Source organism: Protopterus annectens, chromosome 6.part0 (assembly GCF_019279795.1).
Source record: "Protopterus annectens isolate FY-2018-M chromosome 6.part0, PAN1.0, whole genome shotgun sequence".
NCBI classification, from domain to species: Eukaryota; Metazoa; Chordata; order Ceratodontiformes; family Protopteridae; genus Protopterus; species Protopterus annectens.
The window spans coordinates 1432982565-1433007677 of NC_056737.1; positions in this window are offsets into that span (position 1 = coordinate 1432982565).

A 25113-nucleotide genomic window follows, 5' to 3' on the forward strand; every position below is an offset into this window, starting at 1 on the left:
AAATATTGAAGGTAACAATATTACTTCTTTTTAACAACATGGCTCCCTAAAACTTTAGATTTACCAGAAGCATTCTCTTTTGGTATCGAAAGAGCACATAGATCTATAGCTAATACTAACTCTAACAAAACTATCCTAGATCAGTTATAGTTAGATTTCTATCATCTTTTGATAAAGATATGGTTCTTAAATCTGCTTGGGCTAAAGCTCCTGTTAAGATTAATGAAACAACTGTGCGTTTTGACAATGACTATTCTTCCATGGTATTAGCTAAAAGAAAACTTTTTCTGCCACTAATAAGGGAGCTTAAAAAAGCACAGTTTAAAACATACCTTCTGTTTCCTGCCAAGCTTAAAATCTTCCTGCCTGATGGTCCTAAAATTTTTGATGACTTAGACTCTGCTTTACTGTTTATCAAAAAAAATAAGATTTTGGAAAAAATAGAAGAAATGGAATGGGCTAGTCCTTCGTTAAAGAGACTGGCAACTGAAACTTTGTGGAAGACTTCAGAGAAGAAGAAGAGACTAAAACAAATGATTTGTACTATGTTTTTTCTCTCTCATCATTTTATTTTATTATTAATCCTTTTAAATATAGTTCCTGCATTTCCAAGAAGCAACAAATATTTTGAAAAAGATTTAATCAAAGTTATTCTCTGTGTGCAAAGAAATGTTTTGTTTCATAACTAGTCAAAATATCTGGAAATTTAATGGCAAGCTGTGATTTAACTTGTTTCTCTTTCTGAAGAGGAAAAATAAGGTCAGTAATTTGATACATTTTTTTTCCTTTAAAAGTTTATATGTTCTTCAAATGCTATTCCTAATTATACTTTCTTGATTACACTGCTTATGCTTGTTTGTAAATAATCTGTCATGCTTTAACTAATAATAATTAGAACTAAATAATAGTAAATAATATGTTTTATTTTTAACTCTATTAATATAAACAGTAAGTAACATTCTATTGTATATACTTCTTATAGCTTTCTCTTACATTTTTTTTATTTCTGCCTTACACCCTTTTACTTTCTACTCTCTTTTCTTTTCTTTATTAATATATAGAAATGCTTTTGATCATATAGACACAGTAAATAATAAGATTTGCATAGGAGTTGAGTTGGGACAAAAATGTTGAGTTTTGTTACTTATTAATAATTTTGGGCTTGATTTCACTTACATAGAGTCTGTAATAACCTGTAGAATGCATTGTGAAGGTTTTGTCATGTTTAGATGCATTTACACTGCTAAATGAATGTTTGTCACTAGTTTTTAATAAGTTTCCGCCAAAATGTTAAGAGAGACAATCTGAGATGTGGGCTGTCTCATGCACAGTGTCCATGAGCTACTTCAAAAGCTTCAACTCTCAGAATTCTCACAGAGAAGCTGAAAGCAGCTAGTCTAACCTTTGACCTAGATATCACACTGACACATCACAGATACAGGAATGACACTACCTAATTATACTTTCTTGATTACACTGCTTATGCTTGTTTGCAAATAATCTGTCATGCTTTAACTAATAATAATTAGAACTAAATAATAGTAAATAATATGTTTTATTTTTAACTCTATTAATATAAACAGTAAGTAATATTCTATTGTATATACTTCTTATAGCTTTCTCTTACATTTTTTTTTTATTTCTGCCTTACACCCTTTTACTTTCTACTCTCTTTTCTTTTCTTTATTAATATATAGAAATACTTTTGATCATATAGACACAGTAAATAATAAGATTCGCATAGGAGTTGAGTTGGGACAAAAATGTTGAGTTTTGTTACTTATTAATTATTTTGGGCTTGATTTCACTTACATAGAGTCTGTAATAACCTGTAGAATGCATTGTGAAGGTTTTGTCATGTTTAGATGCATTTACACTGCTAAATGAATGTTTGTCACTAGTTTTAATAAGTTTCCGCCAAAATGTTAAGAGAGACAATCTGGGATGTGGGCTGTCTCATGCACAGTGTCCATGAGCTACTTCAAAAGCTTCAACTCTCAGAATTCTCACAGAGAAGCTGAAAGCAGCTGGTCTCACCTTTGACCTAAATATCACACTGACACATCACAGATACAGGAATAGCAGATTAATAATATGTGTTAAAACCTATGTCCCAAACATATACATTACTATAACTCATTTAATTCATCTGATTGACAAGCATAAATAATTTTATAACTCTATACTGGAAGAAATTGTCATGTGATATATTTTAAAGCAGTAGTATAGCATGTTTGTAAAATCTGGTTACTAAAATGTGTTTGCTGTGCATTATTTTGTATAAAGCAGACAGATTTATTGAAGGGACAGCAATGTAAGATGGTGCTCAGTAAAGATACAACTCAGTGAGATCATATATATATATATATATATATATATATATATATATATATATATATATATATATATATATATATATATATATATGTGTGTGTGTGTGTGTGTGTGTGTGTGTGTATGTGTTTGTGTGTATGTGTGTGTGTGTGTGTGTGTGTGTGTGTGTGTGTGTGTGTGTTTGTGTGTATGTGTGTGTGTGTGTGTGTGTGTGTGTGTATGTGTGTGTGTGTATGCCTGTGTATATATATATATGTATATATATATATATATATGTATATATATGTGTATATGTCTATATGTATGTGTGTGTGTGTAGATATGTATATATATATATATATATATATACATATATATATATATATATATATATATATATGTGTGTGTGTGTGTGTGTGTGTGTGTATGTGTGTGTATGTAGATATGTAAATAAACAAATATTTCAGATAAATAGAACAAAAATAATCCAAGGAAGGAAGAATGTGGAAACGAAGCCAAAAATACAACTTCATATTCCTGTTCGTTGTTTAATAAATCTAACATCTTGTGTTTATAAGCTTCCTGTGTCATTATCACTATATTCCCTCCTTTATCGCTTCTCATGAATCTTAATGTTTGATTTTTCTTACGTAAGTTGTAAAAGGCTTTCCTTTCATCATTACTTAAATTATTAATGTTGTTGGTACATTTGATAATTTTTTCTACTTCCTGTATGCAAACTTCTTCAAAAAATCTTAAAGTATAATTTAACTGGGGATTGTACGTTGAAGGTTTAATTAAAACTTTAGTTGGTAAGGAAATGTCATTTAACAAGTACTGTAAATTCAATCTCCTAACATACTTTTTAATATCAACTACGGTTTTACCGTAGTCAGCTCTAGTGGTTGGGACAAAGTTGAATCCAAATTTCAAAACTTTCAATTCATTAGAATTAAATTCCACATCAGTTAAATTAATTATATCAAAATTGTTGTTGTTTAAATTCAAGTCTCTTCTCCTGAGGAACTTGATCCCAAGAATGTCCGGCTTCTCGTTAAAATGGTCTTCTTTTGACAAGGAGTCTTTTTCATAAAAAAATTAGAAGAAGAAGTAGTCACAGGGTTGCTACCCGCTTTGTTTTTCACACCAACATCGTTGGGCGCGGGTGCATCTTTGTCTGAAATCATACACACTGACGCTGCACTGATATTATCATTGTCTTTAACTAATACAGTATTTGTTGCATTAATAGCATCACCCTTAGATGGTTCGTTGAACCGTTTATGTAATGGTTCACTGTTATTGGAAGCTGCCAGAGTATTGCCTGTGACAACGGAACTATAACCGCGTCTGTTGTTGTCAAGACCTGCAGTAATTTTAAAGTTTTTTTCTTTGCCGCGTTGTACAAAATGGTTATATGCAGTCTGGGTCTCATAAGACGCTATGTCACGCAACAATTTCGTATGTTTTCTATTGATAACTTCATTAGAATGTCTTTCAACCTCTTCGGTAATCTTCTCAAAACAACGAACCATTTAATTAAACCTTCAACGTACAATCCCCAGTTAAATTATACTTTAAGATTTTTTGAAGAAGTTTGCATACAGGAAGTAGAAAAAATTATCAAATGTACCAACAACATTAATAATTTAAGTAATGATGAAAGGAAAGCCTTTTACAACTTACGTAAGAAAAATCAAACATTAAGATTCATGAGAAGCGATAAAGGAGGGAATATAGTGATAATGACACAGGAAGCTTATAAACACAAGATGTTAGATTTATTAAACAACGAACAGGAATATGAAGTTGTATTTTTGGCTTGGTTTCCACGTTCTTCCTTCCTTGGATTATTTTTGTTCTATGTAGATATGTATATAAATGTTTCTGAGAATCTGCTTAACTATGAAGTATGATTTATAACAATTTCTATGAATACAATATTTTATTCTATTGGCAATAATGAGTTTGAGTAAATGCTCATATACAAGCAATTCAAGGTTTTTTTTGGAAGCTGTTAACTGTATTTACATGACAGAAAATAGATGCATCCTAATATATGTAATGTCTGAATCATATTAGCCAAAGTTTTTGATTTAAATGAATGTTAGAACTTATTTTTCTCTCCTCTTGATTTCTAACATCAAGATTATTTGAATGCTATTTGAATACAAGTGTTTTATATTACATGGATGTATATAGTAGTATGAACAGTTTAAAAAAAAAAAAAAAAAAAAAAAAAAAAAAAGGTTTATTTTAGTTTATATGATGCTGTTTTACCAAATGTGTAGTCTTGTCTTGCTAGATAATTGAATTGAAAACTGTTAACTTCGGTTAAATATAACTAGTATTAAATTGATAAGGAGGTAGCTGACGTACTGCTGCTTAGGGTAGGGGGTTAACTTGAGTGGTAAATACTACTCTAAGTTGGAGTTTATAACTCCAGGCTGAATGCAAGGTGTAATCCTTACATTATTTTCACTTGTTCATTGTTATTTGTATATAGTTTTGACATCCACAATATATTTTGTACATTCATTGTCACTACAAACAAAATTGAATCCTATACGAAATCCCATAAGAGATTCAATAAATACAGCTATATTTAAAGGTACACCTAAAGGAGGAGATGTAACATTACTTATCTTGTTATTTGTTATTTTGATCATAAGATTCTTAAGTTTTAAAAATGCCAAATGACATCTTTAAAAGGAATTTCTTTAAACATTAATGGATTGAATAATCCATGTAAAAGGGCAAGCCTAATAAGATACATTAATTTACATAAGGCCAACTTAGTCTTCCTACAAGAAACCCATCTCTTGAAAATTGATAAACTAGCCACAAACAAATATACAGTATTGGTTAGTTCAGAGCACACTCAGAAAAAAAGAGGAGTGGCTATTTTATGGAATAAAAGTATGCCCATTCCTAAAACCATTAAGTCTTATCAGGATGACAAAGAAATGTGTTGTATGGTTACAATACAAATTAATGGGAAGACTTACACTTTAATTAATGTATATTGGATACCTGGAATTGGTATTAATACAGTGAAACATCATCTTGATAAGATCATATCATTCTCTATAGGAGATATTATTTTAGCTGGTGACTTTAATTGTATACTATATGAAAGTGATACTACCACTATAGGAAAGAGAAGAATTACATCTAATGCAAAACATTTAAAGGCTTTTGCTAATTCTTATCATTTGAATGATATTAATAATCAGATAGATTCAAAATCATTACCATACACCTTTTTTTTCTAACAGATACAAAACTTATTCAAAAATAGATAGGGTCTTTATTTCTAACCAGATGGTAACAGATTTAATTAATTCCAAAATCATTCCATGTCCTATATCTGATCATAATTCAATTGTTTTTGAATTCATGATAAAAAATACTCATAATGTTCAGATCAAAAGGATACCAGCATACTTAACTCAACTAAAAGACTATAAAGAATATATACTTTCAGAAGTAAAACATTTTTAGACATAAATAACACTCCTGAAGTCTCCATTGTTTATGTTTGGGATGCCTTAAAATCATATCTATATGGACAAAGTATCAGATGGTATAATAATAAAAGGAAATCTTGGGATAAGGAATTGTTAGATATTCAAAGTAAATTAGACTCTTATAAACATAATAATAAAGAAAATATTATGGACAAGAAAGTTATTGAAGAAATAAACAAACTAAATGAGAAATACAAAGAAATTTTAACTCATAAAGTTAAAATAACTTTAGAGAATACAAGTTTTTGTCTTATTCAATAAGCCCCAAATACTTACATAGACTTAAAAATAAAACAAAAAGGTTGAATAAACAAAACCATATCAAAGAAATCTTTTCTCTAAGGAAAAGAAGAATGTTTCTAGTATACCAGAAATACTAGATGAATTTAGAAATCACTTTCACAAAATTAACCATAATAATATTAACATGGAACCTAAAGATAAAATAAAGGAATTTATAACCACAAATATGAATAAAAAGCTTAATAAACAACAGATTAAACTATTGGACAAGAGTATTTCATATACAGAAGTTATTACACAAATAAATAAGCTTAAATCAAACAAAGCACCGGGTAATGATGGTATTATACCAGAGATATATAAAATCCTTTCTAAAAATACATATTCATTAATACATAAGGTTTTTATTTTGGCCCAAACTGAGTTAATAACCCCCCCCCATCTTGGCAATATACATTTATTTCGCCAATTTTAAAACCTAATAAAGATCCAACTAGATGTTCTTCATATCGACCCATCTCATTACTTAATGTTGATTATAAAATGTTTATGAATATCTTTGCTGATAGATTGAAGACAATCATTCCCGCATTATAGATATAGATCAGACAGGCTTCATTGTAAATAGAAATACTTTTGATAATATAAGAAGAACTTTAACATTAATAGATTTTGCAAATAGGAAAAGAAAGATTTAACACTTATTAGTCTTGATATAAGTTCAGCGTTTGATTCAGTAAGTTGGGACTATCTGTTTACCTTAATGAAGTGCACAAACTTCTCAGATGCATTTGTAAATCTAATTGAACATTTATACAAAGGAACGTTGGCTTATATTAAGGTAGGAACATATGTTTCACAAAAAATACCCATTATTAAAGGTACAAAACAAGGATGTCCACTTTCTCCACTATTATTCACTTTAGTAATGGAGCCTTGGGCTAATTTGATCAGAAACAGTACTGACATAGAGGGTTTTGAAATAGATGAAAATACAACATCCAAAATTCAACTTTTGCAGATGATGTTCTAATTACATCAGCAGGATCTAATTCTTCTATACAGTCTCTATTTGATAACATGATGAATTTTAAAAGTATTTCTGGTTTAATATTCAATGAAGAAAAACTAAAATACTACCTATATATACACGAAAAAATATTCTCATTAGTGATTTTACTAAATATGTACCCAATTCAGGTCAGATAACTTATTTAGGTATAATACTATCTAAAGATATTAAATCTATTATATATAATAATTATAATACCTGTTTTCTTAATATACAAAATCTTTTTAATACCTGGAATAATATGTTTTTACTATGGAGGAGAGACTTACAATTATTAAAATGATAATAGTCCCCAAGATTTTATACTTAATACAATCAATAATACTTCCACCTACAAAATAATTATCAAGAAACTGAACACACTAATGTTAAATTTCTTATGGGCACCTAATAGACCTAGGATTGCATTAAAGAAACATACTAATAGCTGGTCTCAAGGGGTATTTCTTTTCCAGACTTTAATTTATATACTATCTCTTCTATTGTAAAAGTTATTACTTTATTAATAGATCAGTCATATGTCACAAAATGGAAAGATTATTGGGAGCTAATTAGTATACACTCCATGAAAATCTCCTTAACACATAAAAATATGATTGTAAATAACTCCATGTTATGGTTACTAAAGGAATTTTGTACTTCACCTATTACACCTAAACATATGGTTTGTTACCCATTAAATATTATTATTAGTTATCGTAACTTTATATTCATGCACCCTAAGTATAGGGAATGGAATTTTATTGTATTTCCTATAATGTATACTCAGGGTATGCTTTTGTCATCTACTTCTGAAGGAACTCATTTAGCTATAGATAATGATCTAAAGTACTGGTATCAGTTGATATCTGATAATAAAGTTAAAAATCTAGATTTCTTAAAACAAGAATTTGATCTAAGAGAAACTTGCTGGTTAGAGGTTCAGACCTTTAGACAACATCTCATTAATAAAATAGATTTAATGTCTATAACTGTTAAAGAATCTATTCCAACACTGATTGATTACTTGATATTAAATTTACAACATAAAGTTTCTGATAAAGGTAAACTTTCATACATACATAAAGTTATCAGACAAGAAACTTTTTACAGTGTATATTCATACTGGAATTATTTCACTTCTATTAATGGGGACCCACCAAATCAACAAGATAAACAATATATATTGGAATCTGCTTATAGAACTACGTCTTCCATTGTCTGGAGACTTTATACATGGAAACTTTTACATAGATCTTTTATACACCTTTGATGATGAATAAAATAAATAATAAAGATAATCTATGCAAGAGATGTAATGTAGAAATTAATGCTGACTGGGCTCATGTGTTTTATGACTGTATAAAATTGAAAGAATACTGGAAGTCAATTAATGAATTTTTGCAGGCTCTTTTTACAGATAATTTCATTATTTCTAAATCTCTTATATTATTCAACACACCTGTACCTCAAAGTGTTAAAAAGGTTAAGCTTCCCTTGTTATGGTCTATTCTAGCAGTGGCTAGGAAAATAATAACTAGAAATTGGATTTCAGATACACCTCCTTCATTCAATGAATTTAAAAATGTTATGAATATAGTGTGCCATATGGAAATAAACACAGTTAGGACTAGAATAAATAGAAAAAACATCTTATTTTATTGTATGGGATAATTTACAAAATTTGTTAAAAAAATTTTAATTTCAATAGCATGGTATTTTAGTTTAATTAATTGATCTGATTGTAGTGGATGTCTTTGTAAATACTTTAGTTGTTTTGTTGAATATTATAATAATACCTATTTTTAATTACTTGTATAAAATTGTTATGATATTTCTCTTATATGTTAAAACAATAAACCTGTTTTGAAAAAGAATATTGGTCTCAGCTTCCTTCGTCCTGTATTTCCCTGGTAAATAACTGTGAGCAAAGAATGATAACTGTCAGTAGTTGATGACATGATACATCACAGTGTAAAACAGTATATATGTCAGAAAATCTATGCTACAACCAAACATGTCACATAAGCAGCACAGACAGCAATAGTTACAGTATCACCCATATGTTATGCACATTGTGTCTCCATATTGGCAACCTATCTAAAGATATCCTGCAGAAACAGTTTGCTAGGTGTAGCTGTTGCGTACACAAAACCCTGAACTGGAGTCCAACCCTCCCTGGAATGTACACACTCAATATAGAAGGTTATACTGGGCATGCTCCTACACTTAGAAAAATGAAGCCCATGTCTTACAACACAGTGAACTACAGATATCAGTTATTCGCAGCTGTCTGTGCACACACACACACCAAATTGTACACCACTGATACTTCACACACACACACACACACACACACACACACACACACACACACACACACACACACACACACACACATTGGATAGGAATACTCACACATATCTAAGGCCAACATAATATAATATATCAAACATACACACAAAGAGACATGGGGAAGAGAAAGACAGACAATGACAGAGAGAATTCTATTATGAGGCCTTTCCCACCCAGTACATATCCCATTGGCCTATATCACATGATGTGCTGATGTCATTCACTGTATAAATACCTTTGGTTGGCTCCCAGCCCTATAGTCTCAGTGGTGCTTGTGATAACTATGTGACACTACAGTCCAAATAAGTATCCATGTAGCAGTTGTAATGTTAGTCCTGTCAAATGTTAAGTGGTGTATGAGTGTATGTGTTTCTAGATGAATGTGGTTGAGGCCATTCACACACACTAAACTTCCTTTATCCCTCCTTCAGCACTGCTGCTGATGTCACTCACCTTCAAAGATACCTTTGAACAGCTCTTCAGCATATAAGTTCCATGGCGCTTGCAATAACTGTGTAATACTGTAGTGTAGCAAACTAATTAGGTAGAAGTTCTAATCCTTGTTCTGGTAACTGAAAATGTGTGTGTTTGTGTGAGAGTGTGTGTGTGTGTGTCTTTGTAGATGCCTGATTGTGTGGTCATTCACACTTACTACACTTCCCTTACCCCCCTCCTTTACCACTGCTGCTGATGTCACTCACCTTAGAGGTATGTTTGGACAATGTTCTACCTATAATCTCTGTGGCACGTGTGATAAATGTGGAACAATGCAGCAATAATAACTACATAGGTAGGGGTTTGAATCTCATTCCTGGGAAGTGTTTGTGTGTGTGTGTGTGTGTGTGTGTGTGTGTGTGTGTGTGTGTGTGTGTGTGTGTGTGTGTGTGTGTGTGTACATACATATGTCCGTACCTTTAAGATTTGGCCCCATTTACACCCAGTACACTTCTCAATACCCGACTTTAGCATTCCTGCAGATATCATTCACCTTAGAAGTACCTGTTGCAAACCTTAAAGCATGTAAGGTCAGTGGTGTATGTGGTAAATGTGTAACATAATGCTCTTAAAGCATAATTAGATAGAAGTTTGAACCTCACTCTTGGCAAATGTAAATGTATGTGTAGGTAAAATATTTGTGAAAACTTTCACCCAATGCATCATCCAATGCCAGTATTTTCAAGGGATGGTGATTTTCCTCACCTTAGAAATACATTGGGACAACATTCATCCTATAAGCTCTGTTGTGCATGCGATAAATGCATAACACTATAGTAGTAATACATAGCTCGGTAGGGGTTCAAAACTCAGTACTGGCAAGTGTTTAGGTGTGGATGTGATTGTAATAACAGGATCCATTGGGGGTGGGTTTTACTAAATTATTCTGCTGAGGACCTAGTATATGTCCTAATGTCCACATTACAGGGCCAACAGTTGTCAAACACCATAGAGGTTTATGTAGACAATGCACAGCCCTAAATGTCTAGTGCCATATGCAATGACTATGTGACAGTATGGATTAGTGAACAATATAGGCAACACTCTAATACTCAGAGACCACTTTCCACCCACAGATCATACAGAAACACACTTGACTAGGCAGCAACCACTATATCAGTAGTTTTCCTGCAAATTGCCTCACAGATAGTACCCACGGTGTGATTGCAGTGGACTACATGCCTGTTGACCACAACAGTGCCTCTGACATCAGAAAGTGCTTTGATGTGTTACATCTCCTGACTGAGTGTGTGTTATCCAGCAAGTAAAAGGACATGGCACCCTGTTCCATCCCCTTAGTAGCCCAATCAATGTGTACAGTGGCCCTTTTGTGATGTGCAGCACTGGACTAGTGCAATAACTGTAGAGGCTGCAAATGTACCCCACAAAGATAATACCAGACCTTACACACATGCCCTGTATGAACAGAATCTTATAACTCCAATGAATCCCTGTATCATACTTCTATGTAGGTGCAACCACTGCCTGAGTTACACAGCCATGTCTTACCAAACTGGGTCAGGAATGCTATATCAGAAGATCTCAATCTGTCCACACAACATGACCTCAAGCACACATCCATACTCCAAAAGACATACTTGTGGGATAGTTTCACAACCCAGACACTGTCCATGGTATGGGATATAAATCACATACATGTGAAGTAATGCACATCACTGGCCATCCACAATACACATCTGGATGAGTGGATGGGGAATACAATACCCACCCCTGGGAATCAAACAGTGAGTATACTTATTAGCCACACTGGGGACTGTTTTTGATGTGGCCTGATGCCAAGGTATTTCCTTGGGCTAGCCTTGTAGAGCCTTCATGACCATTCACCTACTACACACCTATGAAGCTATGAACCAATGGATCTCAGTACTGCCAAATGTGTGTGTGTGTGTGTGTGTGTGTGTGTGTGTGTGTGTGTGTGTGTGTGTGTGTGTGTGTGTGTGTGTGTGTGTGTGTGTGTGCATGTTTGTGTGTGTGTGTGTGTGTGTGTGTGTGTAGTAATCTCAGTGTGTTTGTTTGATGAATACCCCCTGGGGGTGTGGTTATTAGCAAATGGAGGTGTGTCCAAACCACCACACTTACCATTCTCCACTCTGAAACAGATGTTTTCAATCACCATAAACCTATATGCAACCCTCAGCCCATTAATCTGTGAGGCATATGCAATCACTGTTGTACAGACCTGTGAAATTCATGTAGATACAGCTGTATCTTGCCTATGACATGGTTGATGTGTTACTGCACTGCCATACCCCTTGGTTTTGCTGCAGGTCAACATCCTGGTGACACACAGAGGCCTAGAACACAAACAGGATACAGCATGTGAGAACACATTCACTCAACATTAAGAATAGCAATAATGCATCATGGCTTAAACTGTACACACACTCTAATGTGTACCCATTACAAATGCCAGATGTCAGCCCCCCACACAGCATTACCTACATACAATTTATTAAGTTCACCCTGTGCATCAGATCCATATTTACATGTCCCTGCATCAATGTTTTGGATGTCAGGGATCTGGCACAGGTTTCATCATACACACAGGGTGTTGTGTGGTTTTGCCAGAGCCCTAGGCTGTGCCATTCAGTTGACAGTAAGGGTGTGTGTTTGGGATATGGGAATGGCATGGCCTGTGCAGGTGTGGTGCATGTGTGTGGAGGTGAGTTTATTGTGATTGTCATGTGTGTGTGTGTGTGTGTGTTTGCATGCACACAGACATGCCTTGTGGCTGCCCTACACTGATGTTTTCTGGACAACTGTGGCCCATACATAGCAGGGTGTTCAGTTCCCCACCTCTGGCCATGGACATGGGAAGGGGATCTGCCAAGGGTATCACAGGCACCACCACTGATACGGCCAGAGATAGTACTTCTCCCTGATGGTGATGTATGTCTGCTGGATCCATGACCCTGTTGGGACCATCCAGGACCACATGTCCATGGCCTGCAGCATCTTGATGTGGACATCCACACTACCCTCACTAGTGCTGGTGTTACTGCCCATATGGGAGCATGATGGTGCATGGCCACATGCATGCCCAGATGATCGTGGTTCTGAGCTACCTTCACATGGTCGCTGCCTCCTGTCTGCCATACACTCAAGCACAGATACTCCACAGTGGTGGAGTGCCATGACCTGACTCCACCGTCTATCTGCAATCTCATTGCCCTCACGTATGGCTACAATGAGTTGGCAAAAATCACCATGAGCACCAGGGAAATGTTCTTCCACCAGCCTGTGCACTTGTCTGGTGTTACATTCATTATGTGCCTGTGCATCCATTATGGACTGAAACATGTACCTGGTTACAACAGCAGTGGCACTTCCAACATAGGCTGGACAAGCAGCCATTCTCCTTCAAGCACCCCTGCCTGTCTGCTTGTGTGGGACCTCACCAGTACTCTGACTATGGCCAGTGCCTGAGTGCTCACTTGCCATAGTCACCACACTTGCATATTCTGTGCCAGCACCCAGTTGTCCTTCTATTATAGCCAATGGTGATGGGGAATGGGTGGGCATAGAGACTGTGTGGGGATGGGGTTGATATAGGTGGGATGCCAACCGATGACACAGCAGCAGCCTCTGACAACCCCACCTGTGCCTCACTGTGGGTATCATCATGGTCAGAGTCACCAAACAAAGAAATATCACTTACCCAGTTGGAGCGACTGTGACCACCATGGCCACCTGTGAAAAAAAGACAACATATGTACATTACTATCGGCACTATAAAGTTTGGTGGCACACTCACTCAAACTCTCACACTCACACACACTCTCACATTCTCACACTCACTCATTCACACACTCTCACACACTCAGTCACACACACACACACACACACACACACACACACACACACACACACACACACACACACACACACACACACACATGGTGTCTCAGTGGCATTCCACAGACCTCACATTAGGCAACAGATGACAGTCATGACACACACTCAGAACAAAACTGACACACTCTGGACCAGTCCTCAACATCATACATACCTTTCAACTTACCGTAACTAAAAATTTACACCACTCGGATATATGACTTTTATTTGGTGGTGAGCCTTCACCTACAACACACTGCACCCATGTAAACATTACTGCTGTTCATCTGTATAGCACTGTGGCCAAACCTACAGAACATACCTACCAACTGTACAGAGTTTTAAGGAGTATCTACATATGTGGTTCATCTTTCCTGTCTCCTGCTCATACATCCCATGTGTGTCAGATACATTACTGGTTGGTCCAGTGGATTGGTGACCCCACTTAATGTCATACTGTGATATGAAGATGGCATAACCTGCAGTACATGTATGTGAAAACAACTTCCCAAGCTTACAGTGGATATAATAAGTGTACAAACCCTTTTTAACATGCAATGATCTTGTGACAGATCAGATGAGACAACAGTGATATTGCCATAACATTTCCACCATTTCATATGACATATAACCTGTGCACTCTAATTGAAGAACATATACATCAGGTAGGGTTTACATATCGTGCATGATATGACTACAATAGCTGGGTTGATAAGGGTGCACACGTGTAAACTGATACTTTGGTAAAGCACCTGTTCATCTCATCACATCATTCAGTACTCTTGGGAAGGTGTGTATCAGCATAGCACATCTTGATATGGCAATGTTTGTACACTCTCCCTTGCAGAACACCTCCAAATCTATCAGATTGCAAAGCCATCCCCTGTGCACAGCATTTGTCAGTTCAGCACACAAGACTGTGTATTGTATTTAGACGTGGGCTCAGGCTTGGCCACTGCAGACTGTTAATTGTATTCTTGTGAAGTCATCCTTTTGCCCAGTGGATGTAAGGTGTGGGCCATTGCTGTGTGCAATGTTGAAATACCTCACCATACACAGGTATGTAGCAGACACCAGAAGGATTATATTCACAAGTGACTAGTGTTTGAAACTGGTCATAATACATTCCAAATTGGCTAGAGCCCCAGTTCAAAGTTGTGAACAGCAAACCAAAAGCAGGACACTATCATCAGCCTGCTTCACTGTGTGGGTAGTGTGCTTCTGCTGTTGTGCAGTGGTTTTATATGGCCAAAATAACATGACCAAATTGTGGACAAAGATAGTTTAACATTGGTCTCATAAGAACTTAACACATTTACACACATGCTTTTTGAAAAGCTGATGTATTGTTGTCCAGAAGTTACCCAGGACTGGATGTTGTTTGTTTTGAGGAACAGCTGCCATATTCCAAACACACCATATAGCCAAGACATGTGAAGACCAAATAAGATTGCTGTCATATGTAGTACACACACAGTACTTGCCAGAGATGTCTGTCACTCCTTTGGTGTTGCTGTATGACTCCTGGCAGCCTCCCTGGACATTATTGGTATTGCATCCTCCACATACATGTATAGACCAGATGGCTTAGTGGTTAAGGTCTTCGCCTCCCATACACAAGGTACAAGATTCAATCCTGATCTCTGACCAATACCTATTTGGAGTTTGCATGTTCTCCCTGTGTCTCCGTGGGGTTTCTCCCATGTCCAAAATACATGCTGAGTGTTTCCATCTCAAATTCATCAATGAATGAAGCTGTGGACAGCAGCACAGACTCTACATGGTGCCCTATAGGGGGAAGAGTTGTACAGACCAACCACTTTGGGCATCTACTGTGATGCGTAGTATCCTCAAGATAGGACAACACAGATCACAGATGGCATGCTGTGGCAGGGTTAGCCATGGTGTAAAATATGGCTCTAGGTGATTCGGACGTGGGTTGAGGACCTGGGCTACTCTGACCATTGCCAGGGATGCGTGCTAAAGGTGGGATGGGTATATGTGTCCCTATTGGCCAGTGTGCCCACCATAAAGCCCAGCAGCCATGGGTCAATAAGCTACTGGCTGGTGTCTAGTTGCCCAGCCTGGGTTACCTGGGATAGAACGCTGGACATAAAACCAACCAACCTGCTAAACATGATCAGAGAACTGCTATGTAGGTTCACTGACACAACGCAGCTTGGAAGTGGATGACATGATGATACAGAGGAGGTTGGACATCCTATGTACCAGGAAGATGAGAAGGGCAGTGCAGCCACTTGGCTTGGGATTCAGAGTCTACTACTCAGGAGGGGGACAGGCTAGAAATGGTGTAGGAATTGTGATGAGAGAGAGGCTTCAGAAGGGATATCATCAGAATTACTGACAGACTCATGGCAGTCAGACTCCAGTGTAATGACAGGGCATCATAATCTCTGCCTATACCACACAGCATGATTGTGATAGTGAGGAAACACAGCAGTTGCATGACCTACAAGATAAAGCAGGACAACATGAATTGGTGTTGATAATGGGTGACTTGAATGCACATATTGGGACTGACAGAACAGGATATGAGGACTGCCTGGGTCCACATGGGTCGGGCAACAGGAATAAAGAAAGAGAAGCCATTCTAGAATTCTGTCTGGCAAATGGCTTGATAGTAGCCAACACATGGCTCAGAAAGAGAGACAGTCACAAAATCACATACAAGAGTAGTCAACATCCAACTTAGGTAGACATCCTCCTAGTAAGGAAAAGGCATGGGCAGAATCCATGATTGCAAAGCCATCCCCAGTGAAACAGTTGGCCCACAGCCTAAACCACTATTTGCCACTATCAGCCACAAGCAGTGGTCTGAGAAGGCTCTACGTTCAACAGAGACCAGGCTGATGACCTGGAAGTTGACTGGAGAAAAAGTACAACAGTTCAAGGAATTACTCAGGGCTCTAGCACCCCAAGAAGAGGAGGAAATAGGTGGAGCTGAAGAAGAATGGCAGCGCATAAAAACAGCATGTGTTAGGACTACAGAAAAGATATGTGGCCGAGCCAGGTATGGAAATAAGGTATATAAGGAAAGCTGGTGGTGGAATGCAGAAGTCCAGGAAGTCATCAAAAGAAAGAAGGTGTGCAGGAAGAAGTAGGAGATAGAAAAGACTGACCAGGCTATGAAGGGGTACTGGTCGGCTAACAAAGAAGCTAAGAAAAAAGTTGCAATTGCAAAGAATAGGGCATCAGAGGCACTGTACTAACTTCAGTGGGGCACAAAGAAACTAAATCAGGTTGCAAGGCAATGACAGAAAGATAAAGAAGATAGTAAAGAAGATAGTCAGACACCCTTCATAAGGGATGCCAGCAACAACCTGCTCAGCAGCCCAGAGGACATCAAAGGCAGATGGAAGGAGTATTTCCAGCACCTTCTGAATGAAGAAAACTCCACAGAAGCTGTACTGCCCCAGAAACAGCCCATGGTGAGAGAAGAAGAGGAGCCCACCCTAGAAGAAGAAAGAACAGCACTAAGGAAGATGAAGTCAGGGAAAGCAGCAGGCTCAGATGAGGTCACACCAGATATGATAAAGATGCTGGGTTAGACAGGGAAGAAATGGCTCCTGAGGGTACTAATAGCAGTGTAGAGAGAAACCCATATCCCAGATGACTAGAGAATAAGCATACTCATGCCAGTGTATAAGAACAAAGGGGATATCCACAACTGTGGGCAGTACAGAGGCATGAAACTCCTATCACATTGCATGAAAGTTCTGGAGATGGTGATTTTTAAATGGATATGCAGGGTAGTAAAATGTAAGATGGAAGATGAGCAGTTTTGTTTCAGATCAGGATGCAGCACAACTGACCTGCATTGAGACAGATTCTTAAGAAGAATCTAGAGATGAGGAGAGAGTCCAACTGGGCATTCCTGGACTTGGAGAAAGCATGTAACAAGGTCCCAAGAAAGCTGATCTAGGCAGTACTGCAATGGTTTGAATTCCAGAAACATTGGTAGAATTAGTGCAAGCTATGTACAAGACCCAATGACTCAAATACAGTGTTTGGCTTCTGTGAGACCGAACATTGTTTGGCCTCACAGAGGGGTTCCCATTGGGTGTCGGTGTACATCAGGGTTCAGCTCCGAGCCCACTGCTGTTCTTACTGGTGATGGACTACATTAGCAAACAGGTTTGAGGGGATGGATCAACAAAGCTGCTGTATGTAGACGATGTGGCAGTACAGGCAGACTCTGAGCTAGAATTTCAGCAAAGGATAGGAGAATGGAATGGAAATCTGAAGGCACATGGGATGAAACTAAGGACAGATAAGAAGGAGGTAATGGCAGTAAATTGGGGAAATCAGAAGAAGCTGAGAATAGAGATAGAAAGGAAGATAGTGGAACAGGTAAACAGCTTCAAGTATCTGGGAGGAATAGTTGAGGAGAAGGGTAGTCTGAATGAAGAGGTCAAAGCTAGAATCAGAGGGGCTGCAGCCAACTGGCATAGAGTATCAGGTGTCGTCTATGACAGAAGAATGCCAAAAAAGCTGAAAAGTAAGGTGTACAAAACATTGATTGGACCAATATTACTCTATGGTACAGAAACCTGGGCAGTAAAGACAAAACAGTTGACGAAGCTAGAGGTGATGGAAACGAAGTGCCTGAGAAAGGTGACAGGATGCACACTGTGGGACAGACAAAGAAATGAGGACATAAGAGCAGAAGCCAAAGCAGCTCTAATTGCAGAAAAGATTAAAGATAACAGATTACAGTGGATTCGGGACATGTGTAGAAAAGCAGAAGACAATCTGGTGTGGAAGATTTGGGACAGACAGGAAGAAGGTAAGAGGAAGCGAGGACATCCTGCAAAGAGGTGGATGGATTGTGTGAAAAAAGATTTGCGATAGTCAGGCATGAGTGTTGAAGAAGGCAGGAGTGTGGCACTGAATCAAGAAAGTTGGTGACAGTTAACACGATAGCTTGACCCCATGTAGAAAAATGGGAAAAAGGGTGAGGATGATGACATACATATAGGGATTCCCACTTCTTCACAATGTTACTTTTGCACCATATCTGGAACACCTTTTGTTAACTTTCTGCACTGTGTTCCATGGCATATGCAATGCTGTGGGTATGTTTCTGTGGCCTTCTCCAGGCTAATACCTTTCTAACATGTGATCCCTTTGCAGCATGTTAAGCTGTATGCAAACCATGGCTTTTGCTGTAGCAGGCAACTGTGGGTCTATGTTGGGATAGCCTTAGTATGTGAGCTGAGTGTTATTTGCAGTTAATCCAAGAGTCCATAATTGATGGCAGGTGTGTATTCAATATGCTGTACTGTTGTGATTTTGTCACATGGTGCTGCACCATAGTATGAGCTTCATCTTGTGCACACATATGCATCTAGTTTCCTGGACAATTTCCATATCACGTACTTGTTCCACCAACAGATTTGTTTGCTTGTCAGTTGCATTGTACAGATTATAGGTCACAGGGCAGGTTGGATATATGTTTTGTCTTCTGTATTGTACTCACATTGTCATATATCAGAAATGCCTGGTATTCTAACAGGTGTTTACACCTTTCATATGCACTGTATAACAGCAATGTCTAAAATATGTCCCTACTCCTGGCCCTTTGTCCCTGCATTTTGCCAATCTTTATTCAGATGGCCTGTAATGACAGGTTTGTGAGGTAGGTATGCTGCAGATATATGACATCACATGCAAATAGGCCCCTGTGATATCCACTGTGATATTAGGCAGTGAACCCCACTACAAGTGATCATGCAGATATTCCCTGATGGTCGTGTGTAACACCTTAACATGCCTGGGGTACTGGTGAGCCAAAAATGTTAAATCTCATACTCACTGGCTTCAGGCAGCTGTATCTAGTGTAGAGTCGAGGGACCTAGGTAGTAGAGAGGGAGAGGTATTGCTATCTGATTCGCAATATGCTTTGGTCCATAATTCATGCTACATTTATGCACAAGTACAGTATAAACTATGATATTACACAATTTGCTGTCCTTCACCATAGATGTGCACTTGTGTGCATAACTAAACCCCACCCACTGATTTTATTAATTTATCTATTTTACAGCTTGTTTACCAGGATAGTCCATTGGTCCAAGAAGAGCCTGCTTTCAATTGAGTCCCGTGGAGAAAATCTCCATGAAGAACAATATAATATGAAGACAATGCATTTACTGTTATGCAATAGTATTGAAGAACAATAGTATTACATAACATTATAAAAAAATCTACAATTGCAATGAAAATTTGGTTACAAATGTAAAAGGTGAAATTACACACATATATGTCAACTAGAATAAGAAACCCCCATTGCTGCATATTTCTGTTACATTTATTGGAATGTGAAATAACGCAGGGTTGACATTACAGTTTTATGTGAAGCTTAGCATAGTTAAAGTAGGATGGGTGATGAGAGGTGAAATTCTTGAATCTAAGAAGGGTGGGACAATAACAAAAAAGAAAAAAAAAGTAGAGCAAGAGTGCGAGTAAATGAGACAAATGAAGATGGTAGTAGTCAGAGAAGCTCAGTTTTATGAAGAGAAGATAGAAGTACAGGAGTGTGAGAAATGGGGAAAACAGGAGAGTCATCTGATGAGAAAAGGAACATTCCCAGAGGCTTTTGAGATGGGAATGAAGCAAGGTCTTAAAGGTAGAGTGGTTGTCTGTAGTCCCAATACGAGATGGCAGGAATTTCCAGAGGTGAGCTACAGAAAAGAATAGGAGATGTCTGCCTGGAGGATGAACAGGCTTGTGCAGTTAATGCAAATCCTAGTTATTGGATCTTAGAAGTCTGTTGGGTATCTGCATTTTGAAGGAGGATGCAAGGGAGGGGTAGATGGAGGGATTACAGATGAGTTTTTGGGCATGAGTAAGTTGAATGTAGTAAGATGGTTGGGAAGTTCAAGCAAATTTAGTTTGTGTAGGACATTGCAGTGGTTGTATCTGGATTTATAGCTGGTAGCAAGCAGACATTTTCTGATAACAGTAGAATAGCTTAGTTTTTAGAGAAGATTGAAAGTTGGTAAGAAGTGAGGCACCATATAGGAGACAACGAATGAGGAAGGTGTTAGACAGTATCATTTTAGTACTGGGAGTACCAGACTCTGCTACACTTTGCTGTGAAGGATAGGTTAGTTTGCGTTTTATTTGTTGTATTTTGTAGTACTTTATTGTCTTTTTATATTTTGAATACTGCGGTTTGTTTTCTTTACCTTCTGTTTTACTTGTATTCTGCTTTTAACTGCATATTAAAACTTCAAAAGAGACCACAGCTCTGATTCTTGTGAGTCAGGCAGAAAATTTTTCCCCACCCCAACACCCGCTTACTGTCTTGTTCTTAAATTCCACTGTCTTTCTAGTCGCCTGTCTCTTATGTTAATTTGACTATATATCTCATTTCCTCTCTGCTTTCACTGGCTTGTGTGAGTAAGAACAAAATTATCATTTTGTGAAATCAGTCCCCTTCAACTATTTAAATTTATTGGCAATCCTGCTGTATTCCATAGTACCAGAATACAAAAGTGACCACCCCCTTTCAATCAATTTTGCTGTTTTAAAATTAGTGACTCTCCACTAAAACTTAACTTTATAAACAAGTAAAACGTGTTACCTACTTTCACATCTAACTTATCTAGTGCACACTGCAGTGTTTAGTATAAACCATTTTTTTCATCTTACTTTTAAGCATCCCTGTGACTAGCACTTGCTCTAATACCTGCTGGAAAGCACTAGGAAGCCTTAAACTGATACAGGCACTCAACTCTCCTTGTTAATAAGGAGAAATTAATTGTAGGCACTAAACAGCCTATAATTGCAAAGTACCTTGATAAGGCAAGGGAAAATAGCTCCTGTACTTTACAAAAAAAGCACCAAACCAGACATGTCCAAGGGTCAGCTTCCGGTGATTTCTCCTGTCCACCTGGTGAATCTGGGCATACTGGGGCAATGCAGCAATTGCCTCATGTACACAGATAACCCTCTCCTCCTACCACCCAACACTACAACCTGTGAAAGATGTACCTACATAGCCAAAGTGGAAGCAAAGCTCTCTCCACCCAAGATTGTGCTAGACAGTCAAGTGGAGAAGGTTAACACCCACAGTACACCTCAAGCAACACATAACCCTTCTAAACCCACACCACCAACACCCACACATAGCAGCATTAAATCCACATATGCGGAGGCCCTTAACTGTAACCTGCCCAAGCAACAGGCACCTCTGAAGCTGAAATGCAAACAAACACCAATCACAACCAAAGTGTCACATAGCTCACAACACCAGTGTGCCACCCAGCAACAGTCCCTAAGGCAAGGCAACATACCTAACACTTTAGTCATAGGTGACTCTATAGTCAGACACACTGATATCCCACTTACTAGGCTGAATAATGAGAAAATTACAGTCAGCTGCCTGTCAAGTGCCAGGATCCGCCACATAACGCATGCACTCAAGTCACTCCACAAGTACAAATATGACTCTGTCATTCTCCATGTTGGAGTGAATGACTTGAGATGACTACTTTGGACTACATGAAAAGAGACATGGAAGAACTCTCGGTTCATGTGGCCCAGGCAGGTATGACCCTAGCCCTGAGTAGCATCCTACGTTCGCCCAGAATGATACCACAATATAAGGACAAAATTATTGATTTCAACAACTGGCTAAGCTTCTGGTGTCATTCAAAGGGAATCCAGTATCTGTTTGCCCTGAATGACATGATCGACAGACCACAATGCTTTGCCAGAGATGGTCTGTACCTGTCACCCCTGGGATTTAGGTTACTGGCTAAGGTTCTTGCCACCCCTATAGTGCCTTTAATGGCAAAGTTCAAAGGACAAAACCACCACCATAACAGGTGCAAGCATGCAAATTCTGAAGGTAATGTTACTCAATGCCAGAAGTCTAAACCTCAAAATGCACTCTCTCGAGGCACTCCTAAAAATGGAGAACATTGATATCTGTGCAGTAACTGAGACCTGGTTCAAGGGTCCAGAGAGCACCCCTGCAATACCAGGCTACTACTCTTACCACACTTTTCGGCCACCAATCCAGGACCGTAACACTAAAGGTGGATGAGTGTCCATATTCTCCAAGGATATTCACACCACCAGACTAGTTGCCCAACAAAATGCATCTGAAATTCTCCAGGTGCAACTAACACTAAGTAAGACTGCAATCCAAATTGTAGCTTGCTACAGATCCCCCACCATGCCCCAAGATTCTCACTACTACTTTCTAAACATACTGGAAAATATTAAGATACAACCAAACACCCTAATACTGGGTGATTTCAACTACCCTTCCATTAACTGGGAAAACTACTCGTGTACCAACACCTTTGCCCAACAGTTCTTGGAATTCATAAATTCCAACACCCTGGATCAACTAATCCATAGTCCCACCAGGGGCTCATATATCCTAGTCCTGGTTATCACCAACATGGGAAATCTATGCTCCACACCTATGGTCACTGCCTCATTGGTCAGGTCTGACCATAAGCTAATTACCCTTAATATCCACATCCCACCTCACCCCCCCAATAAGGAAACCTTCATAAAAAACTTCTCCAAAGCCAACTTCATGCTACTCAAGTCAGAAGTGACAAACTTCATGACACCCATGCAAATGGGAACTGAAAGTTTGACTGCTGAATCCTACACTAAGGCACTGTACGAGCACATCCACTCATGCATGAATTGTGCCATCTCAAACAGAACCAAGATGCTCTCCTCCAAGAAAAGGAAGCCAATCTGGTGGTCCCCTGCCATAAACAAACTTTACAAAAAAAGGAAGAAAGTGTTCCAGAAAAGAGGAAAATCCCAGGATGCAAAAAAACTCCCTTACCAGCCTCAGTAAGAAGCTGAGATCCCTTATAAAATCCTCCAAAGCTAGTTATGAAAATAAAATTGCCAAAGATTCCAAAGACAACCACAATGCATTCTATAACTATGTCAAGAATCTAAATGGCAGTGCTCAGATATACTCTGAGCTACAACAGAATGGCATTAAATATACTGATACCAAGGATATTGCCAATATCCTGGCAGATCAATTCAGTGCCAACGTCACCCCCCGCTCACCCCCTAAATGGCCCAGCTCAATACCGGAAGATTGCCAGATTCCAGTAATAATGGCTACACAGTTAAAAAACACACTCTTCAAAGGTAAGAATACAGCATCCATGGGATCAGATGACATCCCAGACTGTGTACTACGTGAACTACAAAATGAACTGGCACCTCACCTAACTGTCATGTTTAATCATAGCCCCACATTAGGCTTCGTACCCACTGAGTGGTGCACAGCTACAGTTATCCCTCTCCACAAGGGGTGATCCACCTTGGATCCCAGGAACTACCAACCCATCAGTCTGACAAGCCTGATCTGCAAGGCCATGGAACGTATTATCATGGAACTTATAAACAGAGACATTGGCAACCTTCAAACACTGGACTCCACCCAGTTTGGGTTTGTGAAGGGCTGATCTTGTCTCTTGAACCTGATTGAATTCTTCGAATTAGTCTCCAGCGACGTGGATGAGGGTAAAGCAGTTCACACAGCCTATCTGGACCTCACCAAGGCCTTTAACACTATCCCCCACTATGGAATCATAGATAGACTTACTAAGCTGGGCATTAATACCTACGTAACTCAATGGTTTGCCAACTGGCTTACTGAGTGAACCCACACTGTAAAAGTAGCCAACTCCAAATCCAGCTCTATACAAGTGACAAGTGGAGTACCTCAGGGTTCAGTCCTGAGACCACTCTTGTTTGGCATCTACTTCTCTGAAGTATAGGCCAACACTAAGGGACTCTGGCTAACAAAGTTCACAGATGACTGCAAATTGGGAGCCGTTATTGAATCCCCAAATGATGTGGATACTCTACAAAAGGGCCTTACAGAAACAGATGCTTGGTGCCAAAGCCATGGGCTCAAGCTCAATGCCAAGAAATGTATAGTTATCCCCTTTGGGAAAAAACATGAACCCATGAATTACCACATAGGTGGCAATACACTAAACCCCGAAAGTGTGATAAGATACTTAGGGACACAGGTCGACAGTGGTCTCACCTTCGATAACTATATCGCCGCAACACTCAGGAAATCCTTCTATGTGGCACATCTCATCATTAAGGACTTTTCATCCAGAAAAAAAGGAGGTCATTGTCCCACTGTACTCATCCCTCATTAGACCCATTATAGAATACAATGGCCCATTTGGTATGTACCTCTCAAGACATCTGCAACAACTGGAAAGGCCGCAGAAA